The sequence below is a fragment of the Vidua macroura genome, chromosome 8, assembly GCF_024509145.1.
Source record: "Vidua macroura isolate BioBank_ID:100142 chromosome 8, ASM2450914v1, whole genome shotgun sequence".
Lineage (NCBI taxonomy): Eukaryota > Metazoa > Chordata > Aves > Passeriformes > Viduidae > Vidua > Vidua macroura.
Genome location: NC_071578.1, coordinates 14,947,549 through 14,961,804, shown reverse-complemented (window position 1 = coordinate 14,961,804; position 14,256 = coordinate 14,947,549). Strand labels below are relative to the sequence as shown.

Sequence of the window (14,256 nt, the reverse complement as noted above, 5' to 3'; positions counted from 1 at the left end):
CTTCTGCATCTCTTTACAATTTACAATTGTGAAGTTTACAATTATGTGCTAATCACAATTTACTGCTACCTTCCATTTAGTTAGGTAATTGGGTTTATTTTCAACTGCATGTATCTAAAATCTAATCACACAGCTCTAGCAAGATGCATCCTCAGGCAAAGTGAGAGGACAAACAGTCTTGTTTAAGACATGAAGAAACCACACACTAAATAAAAATAATATAATTTGGATTATTAAATCTTCCTGGTCTACAAGAAGTATTCAGTCACAAACCCAGAGGGCCATTTAAAATTGAAAAGCATTTACACAGAAGGTCCATGGAAACCACAAAACACTTTCTGTTGAATCTTTTCAGCTACCAAGCTTTCAGCTATCAAACCCACATCTTTAGAGAAGAGATCAAACAGCTTCCCAAAAGGAATTTTTTCAAACATGAAAGCATACATGCAGGTTTTGAATTCCTCTAAAGACCTCTGTGGTAAAGAAAGGGACTCTGTGTTTTAATTTGGTTCCCATTTTAAAATATTTTGATTTTTTAAATAGTTCCAGTATTTTTAGGGTTTGCCACAGGTCATGAGTTGAGGAGGGAGCATCTCTTAAAGTTAAGAAAAAGTGGTAGACATGATGTTCATTCACACTGATGCTGCTTTCAATCATACAGAAAACCATCTGGAAACAGTCAGATAAAGCCAGGGCAAGGCACAGATGTTGAAATCCTAAAATATAACCTCTGTGCTTTTACATATAGATCCTGAAGGCACAAATTTTTGCTTTATTTACCAAGAGTGCACGAGGAAAAATTGCAAATAAATCATTATGTACAAGGTGCCTGTATAAGTTAGACAAGTACCTTCTTGGTTTTCAGTTTTCTTTCTACCCTTATAGTGCCTTTGTTCACAATTACTTGGTGAGAAAAAAAAAATCTCAGTCCTTTTACAGAGCAGCAGGACAGAATAGAATGCTTCCCTCAACAATTAAATTGCAGTCCACAAAGACTAGAGTCTGAAAATTTATGCACCAGAAATCTAAACTGTGAGGCTGCAAAATATAGGTCAGGTAAAAAATTCAAAATACAAAAATAAAACATTTCATTTTTTTTAATCAGATTTTTTTCTGCATCTCTCTTGCATAATCATTTCTAAATCTTAAGTTTATTTTCCTTTTCAGAATAAGAAGACATAGCAAAAAAGTTGTCATCTTCCATGAATGAAAATCCAGTTTTACAGCTGGCAATATTTGGAACATGCAACTATTCTACATGCAACCACTACTTACACTGTAATAAACTAAAACAAAAAGAAAATAGTGGAAATCCAAAATCTATTAATTTGATTAATTGTGAATAACTTCTCTCCTTGACTTTTTTTGGTGGTATTCCAACATTTTTAAGCACATTTCATTACCTCCTAATGAAGGAGGTATTTTTCCCTCAGGAACCCTTAGTAATGACAGCTTTGTTTCCATGTATTTCAATTTGTAACATATTCCTGAATTTTGATGGGATTGGGTGATTTTTTTATGATCTATTTCAGGCCTTACATTTCATGTTTGTGGGTCCATCCAATACGAAAGCTAAAAGGATATAGGGCCAGAACAAGAGAAATAAGTCCTTGTACATTTTCAAAACTGACCTAGGTCAGAACCTGAGCTCACTTTTAAGTTCGCTCTGCTTTGAAAGGAGAGTTAAACTCGATGACTTACAGATGTTTCTGCCAATCTTATTTTTTTTTTTTTTACACTATAATTAACTTCTTATTCATTGCTATCTTTTCAGTCTTATGAGGGTCCATCCATACCAGCTGTCAATGCTGAGAGAAGGCTTCTTTCAGCCACTGCTCTTCTAGTATATATCAATATGTAATTTGAAACATATGTACTACTCAGAGTGGACTAATTCACAGGTGAGTGAGCATAGCGTGAAAATTCCTAAATTTTCAAATTTATTCTGAATATTTTTCAATATAAATGTATTTCAAATATTTTCAAATCTCAAATAAACTTGCAATATAATTTTTCAAATAAATGTAACCAAGATAGGAGACAATGAAACTCAGAAGGAGACCCTGCTCCACATCCCACCAACAATGCTTACACCTGTGGCTGAAACCAGCCAAAAACAGTTGAAACCAAGGAGAAATTTAAGCTCTGTACAAACCCCATTATTGTGTTTAATAGGTTGTGCATCCATTACTGATCCAAGTGCCTTATCCCCACTTGCTTCAATCAAGCTCCATGTGACATGCAGACTTCCTTGATTTTGTACTACACAACTGCACTATTCTTTTTCAGAAACTAATCTACCCTATAAAGAACCTTAGTGAAGTTTCATCCCTAAAGTTTGCAAAAAGGAAAACGCTGACTTTTTCAGTCTTTTGTGGAGAAAATATTAGATTAGGATTTATGGAATGTTATCCATTTCTACAACTTCAAATTTTTCATCTTGACAGATATGCAAGGTAGCCAAGAACTTAAAACTTAACAAGAAGTTTTTATTAAATGTAACAAGCAGCAGGGAAGCATTAAAACATGCTGAAAATAACTTATTTTTTAGATGGTTTTAAGACTTTTGGCTTCTTTCTGGAACACTTTCACAGTCCATAGGATGTAATTCAATCTGCTAATCTAGAGGCAGCAAGTATTCTTTTTTAATTTTATATTAGGAAAAATATTATGGATTAGTCTGCTATTAACCCATAGAAAGTACTGTTCAATTAATGACTGTCTCCACAAAACATGGAGATTTAGATGTATTGCCAAAAATTCAGGTTGACATTTTGTCCTTAATTCACCCTATTGAAAAGTAAGAAACAAAGGTACAATTGCATGAGTTCATGAATGTCAACCCTGATTTTTAACTTTAATGTTGAGGGGTTTTGCTGTTGTCGGTCTTTGTATTACTGAGCTGAGCTATGGAAAATCTTTTATGTATGATGATGGCATGAACATTTGCTTTTTCCTATTTTTTAAAAGCTGACATACACAGAAATCTATTTCTGGTGATCCCTATTCCAGATTTTAACCAGAAGCAAAAAGAAAGTTTTTGCATCATTTAAAAAAAGGTCAAAAGGTAAGTTTTTTTAAAAAATAGGGGTTTTTTGAGCACTCAACCGGAAGTGATGATGAAGCTTTGAAGGAAAAGGAAAAGCAGAGATGGAGTTATTTTTATAAACATTAATCAATAAATATTAATTAAAAGCTAGAAACAATATGTCATTTCCAGAAAGTTATGAACATGGGAAAACTAGATTTGAAAAGGAATAGACAGCCATTTTCACAAAACTGTAAGAGCATCTCATTGCTCAGCTTTCTGGGTCAAAAGGCTGCCTAGCTTTGCTAGGTACAATAATTATCGGATTTAGCAATGCCAGGACCTCAGAAGGAAATGTTCTCTCTAGTTGGAAAACACTCTCTTAGAAGCATGAAGAGGGAATAGGGATAACTGGTTGCTTCTTCAGCACCTCTAATAGAAGACTGAAATATACAAACAGACAAGTTTAATGCCATTCTGATATAAGACAATAATACGAGTATGCTAATCCACATTAAACAGCCAAAAATGCCTTACTTATAAATGATAGCCAGCATGGATTAGCTATTCTGCAAAAAACAGTGGTGATTTACCCACACTTTGCTCCTTATCTTTTGGATTCATGAGAAAGAGTTTTAGAGACATCAGTAATTCCAGATATAGAATCCCAGAATGGAAATGAACTCTCCCTGTAGAGGCACTTTTTTTCCTGGCAATGTCTACAAGTTCATCCAATATGAAGAAGCTGCAAGATCGTGTGACTGACCACTCATGACATTTTCTTGACATTGCTCACAAATATTAAAAACTAAACACAAATGGTCTTCTGTAATCATAGTTCTCTTACATCACAATTAATAGCTAAAACAATACGAGGTATCTCTTATTATCAAGAGATAAATAAGTCAGGTATGTCATGTGCTCAAGTTGTCTTTCACAGAAAACCTCACCAATGTTCACTTTCTGATAAACTTAAAATCTTGAGTGATTCTCTGAGTACTAAGTGTAATCCAGTAATAATGGCATTACCCCTTTGTCTGAATGAGTACTCAATGAATACAGGCATAAAGTTTAATCTGGACATTCTATTTTACTAAGGTATATTAGATATTATATATTGAAATTATTTTAATCTGCATCATTAAAATTACAGAATATTTCCCAAAATTTATTTTTAAGTAGCAATCAGCAGTATTTTCAACCTGTGAACCAAAATCTTCTTGTGACTAAATATGTGTAACTCCCACTGAAAGCCCAATGTGAGTGCATGTGTTTCCGAGCAGAAGGTGGCCTAATTTTTTTGTTATCTTTTATATAGTAAGGTGGTACCTGAATAAAAACACCTGCAGGATCAGCAGCCAGTTTCTACAAGACTCATAACATTTCCAAACACTGAAGGCATATTTGGAACACGTTAGTTTCAAAGTCTCTTCTGTCAGAATTTGCTTGCATAATGAAACAGGGGAGTTTCTTAAGAGGCCAATGAGGCTGTAGAAATTCAGCAGCAAATAAGAGTTGAAAAATGAAAACAGTGTTAGGAAAAATCCTTGGTTTACTAGTAACAGAATTGTAGGGCAGGAATAAACACCAGGATATCATTTAGTCCACTCAAAAGCTCTGAGTCAGGGTCACATTAAACATCTGTCATGACTGGCTTGGCTCTATCTAATCTATGTTAACAAATTCCTTGGGACAGAGTTCCCACAGCCTTCCAGGTAACCTGTTTTAATTGCCAACTATTTTTGTAAGTTGAAATATTTTCCTAATGCTAACCTATTTACCCCTTGCTGCAATTTAAGCTTATTTGTTGTATGATTTTCTCTTTAATGCCTTCTCATTTGGATTTTTTAATGAATACTAACTTGAATTATCCACATATCCAGTGATGGGTTTGAACTACTTAGGATGTAAAATATCAGGGAGATCAGTGGAACGTTATGTATAATTTTCCATGGTGTCTCAACTCAAAACCAAGTGAATTAATCTAATGCAGCTTTTCCTCCCAAGATTTTTAAGTCCTCCTCCAAACAGGCATCAACCAGAGATTATCACACATATTTCACCAATTTTGTTTGTCCAAGAAATATAATTTAATTTCCTTGAATTTTGCCATTCGATAATAAAGAAAAATATTATGAAAAATTAAAATTCTTAAAATTAATTTAAAACTATCACTGCTAATATATATACATATGTGCATAAAATAGATATATATATGTCTTATTGCTAGTTTATTTTAAGAAAAGTCATATTTTAAGATAAACATTATTTTTGGTTTAGCATTTGCTCTTGGAATCTGATAATATCTTTTAGCCAAAATGACTTTATGGAATAGTGGCAATGTATTGGTAAATGCAACACCTACTATGTCCTATGCCATGCTATAATTTAAATGCACAGTGATCGTACTGTACTGCAGTTATTATCAGACTATTTATTGCACAATCCTATATTACACTAGTTGGCTGCCTGCAGTGTTCTCATTTCTGTGACATTGCAGTTTATCAGCCTGCACAACATGCTTCATAATTCCTCATGACTTACATTTTCTTGTAACATCAGGGTTTTCATTACAATTAAGCTGGATGTATACAGATGCCTACTTAATGCAAGGGTCCTGTAACAAACTTTAAGTTCTATCTTTCTCACAGAATAATTTATGTAAAAAAGAATTTATATCTAATGTGACTAATTTTTCTCACTAATTAATGAGTACAATCATCTACTATTAAAAGTCAGATATTCTTTTCTGTAATTGTGGTGAATATAATTTCATGCAGATGGGAATGCTCAGTTCTTTGTCCATACAATTACAATAAGCACAATTGAAAAGATCTTATGCATTTATCTTTACAGCATTTTTGCATAATCAAGTTTAATCTATATGACACCAGAGAATCATCTGAGAAAATATTTAGTTCTTTCAAATCTGATAAAGTTTCCTACAAAACCCCCATTGGAGTCTGAATATATTATCTTCTAAAAATCCTTGAACTTGTAAAATTTCCAATCAGCATTTTACATTTTGCCTGGAGCAGCATATCAAAGCACAGAGAATTTTATCAAGCTTACCCACCCTCTAACTTACCCTCTACAATTATGTATATGAGTAGCTCAAATCCTAAAAGCTACTGAGGCAAGGGACAGTGTGACAAGAAATCTGAATTTCCAGGAAATATCTAGATGTGAACTCAGGATAAAAGCAGCTGAAAATTTAATCTAATACACAGTACTGCAGATCAGCATGTTGCAGTTCAAGCCTTTCAAAGCTGAAAATATCATTCATTTTAAGTCTTCAGGAAGCTCACAATTTCGAAAGCTTGCAAATGCCATAACCCATGTAGTTGAAATTTCTATCCCAAGCGCATAATTTCCTCATTAAATGCCCAGGTATCACTCAGGTGTGGTCATTTTCTTTTATTGGCTATGTTTGTCAACAGCCATAGCATTGGGGAGAGTTTTAGTTGAATGGATCTAAGTGACTTGCTATGCTGTTTAATATCTTGTTTACAAGTAGTAAGCTGAACATATGTTTCTTTTGCAATAATCATAACCCATTTATTTTCATCTATACTAAGTAGCTCAGACACCATTCTCTAAAAAAGGAGGATGAAACTTTACCTTCTACCTCAAAATCTCTCAAAGATTTGGTATTATTGTATTTCTACTCTGAAAAGCGTCAACATCATGTGCACCTTGCCTGTACCTTAGCTAATGAAGTTATGACAGCAACAAAATCCTTTTTCTACTTTGATTTTGACACGCTCTTGAAATCAGTTCACATCAAGGAGGATCCTATCCTCTGGGGATCATTCACTTAAAGTATTGGTAGTGCATTCAAATTCACTTAAAGTATTTGGTGGTGCTTTCAGGTCAGTTTTGAAGAATAGTATTGCCAACTACCCCATGAGAATGAACTTTTGGAATTTTGATTCATAAGCCAGATGAAGTGGAACTACAAGCAAAGCAGGCAGCTCCGTTACCATCTTTCTGTTAGTGACTTCACAATTCAATCACTCACATTGAAGGTGGAGAAGAAAAGCTCTAATCACTTCTCCTGTTTGATAAAGAATTGGCAGGAAAACACCTCCATGCTACGACACCATACCCTGGCAATCCAATGCTGTCAGCAACGAATGTTTACATGGCCTATGCAAAGTGCCACCACTTTCCCAGGATACCAATGACAATATATTGCTACTGTTGACCTCCATACTATTTTAATATTTTCATTTTACTGGAAATTTTCTTGTGTAGAACAATTAATCCAAACCTGAATTAAATGTTGTCTGTGACCAAAGATAATTTTATCCCCATCTCATGGAAATAAAATTAGCTTCAAGTTGAAATTCAGTAAAAAGAATTAATGAAAATGTTTCCCTCATTCCAATTTTATACCCTTTTCCACTGCAGACCTTTCAGCTATATCCTTGACACTTTAAGAGAGATCATGCTAAATAGCACATAATATCAATATGTCCTTGAAGTATCAAACCAAATTCCAAGTACCCTTAGGTTCTGCAATCCTGTCTCTCTCTTTAACTTGTGATATACAGACCTAAACCTCTTGTTTTGCTTTTAAGCTTCTCTTTTTCATTATCTCTAGCTTTTATACCTCAAGGGGCAGAATTCTGTTCTGTTTGTTCTGGCTAAAGTTCCTTCCAGCAATTTAATTCTTTTTGTTTGAGTGAGGGTTTTGGTTGATTTTGTTTGGTTATTTGGTTGGTTTGGGGTGTTTTTTGTTTTTTTGAGAACTTACCTAAGTTGGTGGGCTGAAAAGACAGAGCACAATCTCTCTACAATGATCAGCATTTCTCTTGGTACTGTTGTATTACTTGTGTTGTGTCATCTTTGAATGATAGTTATTAAAATTGTCTTCAGAAGCAATGTAGCATTGTTCAAAATATTAGCTCTATAATTAAATCAAACTAAAACTTAAGAAAGGCTGTTACCCTTACTTTAATATCCAATATAACAATATAATAGCTTATTTTGATGTTGTGAATATAAGCCTTACTTCAGTGGATAAAATGAACACAATAGCTGGAAGGGAAACATGGCTTTTCTTACATTCAATTGTCATTTATTAAATGCAAAAAATTTAGAAAAGCTTTCAGCAATATGGCCTTTCTCCTTCCTGGGAATATGACAAATATTGAAACAAGAAACATGGGAATACTGTTTTGCAGATAGTATCTAAGAAACATCACTAGGTTATCTTTAAGGTCCCTCCCAACCCAAGCCATTTGATAAAAACAGCTGTTACACACTTTGTTGTTTTTAGGAACTTACAGTATGGAGGTGATAAGCAGCCTTGAGAATACATGAGGATTGCAAAAAAATTCTGCACAATTTAAAAATCATCCAATAATATACATTTCTAGTCTTAACTTCCCATATCTAAAATAAGAAATGTTGATTATAATATCAGAAATGTGAGATAAACTTCCTGATTACTGACCCTGCCCACATCTAAATATTCTGTCCTGTAAGCAAAGGATACAATCAAGTACTTAAATTATAGTCAACTTCCTGGAGCAGATTCTCAGAGAGATTGTTGGCTCACCATGCCATGGTTCATCCAGCTGGTGAAAACCTTACTTGCACAGAGACATCATTTTCACTCACTCTGCAATGACACAATTGGGTCTATGCTAATAGTAAAGAGTGAACTAGAGAGATGTCCTCAAGGCTCCTGAGAATTCTGCCCTGTGGCAGTTCCCATTTAATTCAACATACTCAAACCATAGAGAATTTTTAAGAAAAAGACAAGTGATCCCTTAGGATAATCAGGTCTAAATTTATACTTTATAGACAAAGTTTGATATGTTCTCTGTGGGAAGGAAAGATGGGCTTTCATGGATCAAAACTCTGTGAGTTAATTTTTAAGAGCATATCACGAAGAAGAAAACAATGGATTGCAAATGATACTTTTCATCTGACCTCTTTCTCTCTCCCTCTCTCTCAATCACTGTTTCATTCTAGAAGACATGAATTCATCAGAGCCAGCACTAATGAAAAATGCACTAGAACTTAACTGCATTTCAGAGCTGCTGGTGTCAAGGGGACAAGTAATGTCTCTGTCTGTCAGAATGTAAATTATGTTGCTTCATATGATTCAGTCTGAAGATTCAGAAAAGGGCATGGCCAAAAAAATAGCATATTTGCCAAACCTGATGTTTAATAAAGTATTTCTTATCATAGTCAAATGTTGATCCCCCATTACACTGCTATCATGCTGCAATAAATTGTAGCCAGCTTGTTATAAATGATTGGAGACATTAACAAAGATCATTTTCTGAAGACCCTTTCAGCCTCAGGAATATTAGAAAGCGCTCGGTTTTTTTTTATTCTAGGGTTTTTATCTGGACATAATCATTCTTTAAAAACTAAATATAAGAAGTCTTTGGTCTTTATAACTGGAATGTTTTTAGTAACTCCATTATGGTGCAAAAATATCATGTGACAATTTCTAATGACATAATGAAGATTGCTGTGTGCAACTCATATTCAAGATACAGCCTGCTTTATTGGTAACTTATCCAGTAAAAATTTTCCTATAATCAATTTGTGATGGAAGTCACAACATTTCCTGCCAGGCTCTCTCAGCAGTTAGGCAAACACAGCAATAGATCCATTTGTGCCCATGTGTTGGTTTCCAGCTTGTCAGAATTCAGATCAAGCAGCTAAATGTTCATCCTGAGAAAAGCAGGTTTAACACTGAACAAAGCACTAAATGGGTGTCATGACCCCTGTAGTATCACGCAAGTCTGTAAAATCCCCTCACTGTAAGGCAAGAGCCTCATCACAGGACTAGTCGACAATAACAGAAGAATTTTCTTGTATTTGAAAGTTTAGTGTGGTTTCTCCTTTTTGCAGTGAAAGGATTTAGCATAATTCAGTGTCTCAAAGATACTTAGCTACTGTTTAGCTGGGTGCTGCTGATTAATGTTTAGTTAGCTGAGAGAAATAATGAGCTTGGGAATGAACATGAAGAGCTGCTGCCACACTCCCAAGGAGAGGGGGAGGATGCAAGTGCAGCACTACCACACCTTGCAGGAGCTCAGGATGTAGGTTGTTAGTCACCACTACACCACAAACACAGCTCACTAGGAAGACCCCTTTTGTTGCTGCTTTCCAGACCTTGCTCTGTACTCTGGAAGTGCATGTATGATGTACAGAAACTTGCCCATATACGACCTCATATAGAATAGCAGACACCCATACTCATGTCTGCATGTAAACATCTTATCAGCAGATTAGTAGAGTTTGAGCAAACTACTCCCATTCTCAACTACTGTACTTCTAGGTCTGCTCTGTGTGCAGGTTTAAAGGACAGTTAAGACATTTCAAAATATGTGAAATAGGAAATCAGCTTTCTCATTCTAAAAATTATTCTTAACTCTTAAAGTTACTTAAGGTCGAAAACAGTAAGAGCAATGAATTGAAGCCAGTGGTATTGACTGTAGGTACTCTGTGTGTGCTGCTGAAAACTGTTTCAATTTGCCTCAGTTATGATTTTTTAGCTATAGTACTAAGGCTACTACTTTGAATACAAAGGAAAGGGCACAATCCATTCTGAAATTGCTACTACAGCTAGATATAAAATTTTTCTAAAGCAGTGCATGAGGTACATTTCCTAACAGCCCCACAATTTTAGAAAGGACATTTAAAAAGAGGTACATTTCCTAACAGCCCCACAATTTTAGAAAGGACATTTAAAAGAGCTTGTCAAAATATGCTGATAAAAAATAAGATGAAGTTCAACAGAGACAGCGACATCATGTTATTAGTTTGGCTGTTGCTTCTGCAACCTTATTTATGCACATTGATATTTTTTTATGACAGATATGGGATATTGGACTCTGTAATCTGAAGACTGCCATATTAGTTATCTTGCAAGATATTCATTGAATAAAAGAGGTAGGAGAACATTAGGAGATATATTTGTACCTAACCTTGAGATAAAACTTAATTATCTGTCTCCTTATCACCAATCTCTGGCCCAGCTAGCAGCTTATTTATTTTTTATTTTAAATGTTTAGAATGCAATTGTGTTCACTAGTTATCTTATTAAAAATGAAAGTAATCTGATTTTTTTTTCCTGTCACGTTAGAAAGAAATGATTTTAACAGAATATCTTTCAGAAGTATTTTCTGCTGGTCTGTACTTCTGTCTAATCTGTATGTGCACAGAGCATCACATGAAAAATTCATGCACATAGCAGGCACAAAAACTAACACTACTGTGCCTCAGCTTGGGCTGATAAGAAGTTCTGTACATTGCAGTAATAGCTGAATCTTGCATGCCCCTTTGCCTTTGCTGGCAAAATCTGCCTTCAGATGAGTCAGAAGCTACACTCTGCCAGGTTTAACAAATGTCCACAGAGGATGAACAGATAGAATTATTTATTTCTATTAAGAATACCAGGGAGTATATTTTACAGGAAGTAATTTCATTATCTATTGAAGTGCTAAGGTTCAGAATTTCAATACACAAAACTCAATGATGCATTAATTTGATCTACCTCATTAGCATCTAGGCACATTTAGAGAAAAATGCCAGAATTGTTACAGTTGGTTCCAGTCATGAAAGTGATAGGCCCTCAGGGGTTTAACTCTATAATTAACAGATTATATATATTTCATGAATAATATATATAATAAAATATATATACTGTATAATGTACAGTGTACATAACATATCTCATAATATATGATTAACATATAAAAAGAGGCAATATTTAAAATCATATTGCCATGAAGTCAAATTATTCTGCAAAAATGCTTCAAATTTGATCACTCTATCTAGAAGAGAGAAAATGTATACAGAACCACAGCTTTACATAATAGGGTACTTATTGCTACAGCTCAAAGAAAAGTAGGAGAAAAAGATCAAGGGCACCTAATTTGTCTTGCTTCTGCAAATGAATATGCAAACAGCAGGCTGAGAAACTGCAGCAACTCTTACAAGCCTACATCCTTTTCTACTAACAGGTAAGGTCTCCTTTCAGATATTCTATTCTATTTATTTTCACTATTTCAGCTACTTTTTAGAATGGACCAAGCTTTGTGAAACAAATGTGGTGAGATAAATTTTATGATTTCTTGGTAAATTCCACATGATAGATTTATGTACTGATTTTTGGCATTAGATCCCACTTACTGACTCACAAAAGGTACCTCAATGTCTCCTAGAGCAAGTGCATATTTAAGGAATACAGAAACACTCACATGCAAACTGGAAACACCTTCTATCAAATACATCCCTTACCAAAGAGGACTGAAGGGCAACAGCCAAGCATGGAGCTCTTGCCAAACACATTCACTTCTGTAAGTAAGTCTGTAGAGAAGGACCACTGAAAAACTACATTTTGTTTAAAAGTGTCTCGTAGACTGTATAATTTGCTTCCTATCACTGACAGTCCTGACATATAAAAAAGCTTACATCCATCTCCATTTGAATAAACTTTATACTATTTGGCTATCTACTGGTGTCAAATGGAGACAAATTAACACCCTCTCACCCAAACTCAGATGTTTTCCCTTAAGTACCTGAGGAACAATATGTATAAAGGCTGGCATTGGCTTATAGACACAGGAACACTGACTAGTTAAAACATTTCTTATAAATGACTGCCTTGAAATGTAAGCATCCTTAATGGATTTTATGGAAATATTATGACAAAGAATAATTCAGACTTTAATTTTATTAAAATCAGGAAAGGTAAAATACACCCAAAATTGATCATTATCATTCTAAAAAAACAAACTACTAATTATGAGCTTAGCATTTTCTTGCTTAAAGTGATTGTTAATTTTACATATACTATGCCTGTTTTCAACATGAAGTGAAACTGATCATTACTATTTTGAATCTAGTGCTAACCATTGTGAAATTGTATTAGACATTTCAGTGCCTGTGTCTCTAAGACACATGGTGCCCTGTGGGAGAAAAATAGCTTAGAATAATTTTACTTAGCTATTAAACAATTATACCCATGTTCTCTTACAGCTAGAAGGTGGTTTATCATTTCTATTACTAAACTTAAAATAGCTACTATTTATTTTCACTGTCTGGGAACCTCAACATGACTGGTACAACAAAGATTCTAATTAGAGTCATCTTTCCTGTAACCTGACTGTCTATTGTTTTCCAACTCAAACAAGATTTGAATTTGAAGAACATACACTATGCTGGGTCTGTGTAACTTGTAACAATTTTCTACCTTCATAGTCACACTGCAGCATTTGAAAATTGGCAATTATTCATTTTGCCACGAGCTGGTAACTGAAGGAGTGAAAGTCTCATCTCTGAAGAATGGTGTAGTAAATCATGGATTAGCAAAGTCAGGCACTCTCAGTGAAAGACTATCCTCTTGCTTAAACCTAACAAAGCTAAGGATCAATATGGTACTTCTTCTCATCACAATACACATTTTATGTTACCTCTAATAAATTTCATCTCTAGAAATAAAGTGTTTTAAAAAGAAGAAAACTTGCTAGTTTTCTAACTAAAATCATGTTAGTAAGAATTTGACTCTGGAGAATCAGATGGAAAAACTCAATTCATCTTCCTACAGACTTTTAACAAGTTGTGACACCATCACACAGTCATTTATAAATGCTACTTGCTAAAAATTTTGTGTTTAAAATAAAATAATCTACATCTGTTTAAAAGAATACACCGTGGATTTCTCACAGAAAAGACATAAAAAGTAGAATTCATATTTCCTGACCTCCACTACAAAACTAAGGTCTTTAGGCTAAATTGACCATTCAGACTTGTCCATGATCTGTGGGAAAAAAGAGGCACCTCCATAAGGCAATTCATCCTGTCCTCACACAAACATTCAAGATGGATAGGAGGAATTGTCCTCTGGAAGTTCTTTTTCTGCCTCCCTCCAAAATCTGTATAGGGACAATATATAACTTTGACTAATAGGTAATTTTTTGATAACTAAGCTTAAAAAAGATGAATTAATCTTCTCGTGCCTTTGGCTTGAAATCCTGCTTTTGTGGTAAGGTTTTTCTAGGGTTTAATTTTTTTTTCTTGTGCAGACTGACTATTTTGGCTTGGAGTTTCAGCATCTCAGAGGCATCTGGCAAGAACTCCCACTGTCTTACACCTGCGATGCCATCAGAGACACATTTGAGTCTGCTCCAGCGAGAGCTGATAGGGAGTGCAGACTTCCAGTCGCTCCTGTAATAGCATTACATCTCTGATGG

General features: G+C 34.6%; 1 protein-coding gene across 1 annotated transcript in view; it reads right to left on the bottom strand.

Moving 5' to 3' along the window:
- LOC128810668 (adhesion G protein-coupled receptor A3-like) overlaps nucleotides 1-14,256 on the bottom strand; it is a 256,002-nt gene that overhangs the window by 15,180 nt on the left and 226,566 nt on the right. The gene's annotated exons all lie outside the window — the stretch shown is intronic.